The following is a 373-nucleotide window of genomic DNA, read 5'->3' as shown; positions in this document are numbered from 1 at the left end:
AAAAAAAAAGGCTATGTTGATTTGCAATTGCAATCAATTAAATTGAACTTAACGCAACTTGAAGTTTGGAGCATTCTATGTAAATAAATATATCAAGCTGTTTTAGCTAGGGCTGTCAAAAAAGGTTGTTGTTCGCGAACAGTTCGTATTCAGTTCGTTAATGAGTTTGTGTTCGATTCATTCGATATGTAAGCGAGATGAATATGAATAAATTTTTTTTCGTTCGGTTAGTTAAACGAATCAAACATGAACAGTGATGCGTTCGTTCGTGTTCGAACCGTTATTGTTCGAAATATAAAATAATTTAAAATAATTATATATAAAAAATTTATGATATTTTAAAAAATTAAATTTTATAAATTATAATATATAA

The sequence above is a fragment of the Phalaenopsis equestris genome, unplaced genomic scaffold (genome assembly GCF_001263595.1).
Source record: "Phalaenopsis equestris unplaced genomic scaffold, ASM126359v1 Scaffold198966, whole genome shotgun sequence".
NCBI lineage: Eukaryota > Viridiplantae > Streptophyta > Magnoliopsida > Asparagales > Orchidaceae > Phalaenopsis > Phalaenopsis equestris.
This window is presented reverse-complemented; position numbering follows the sequence as displayed.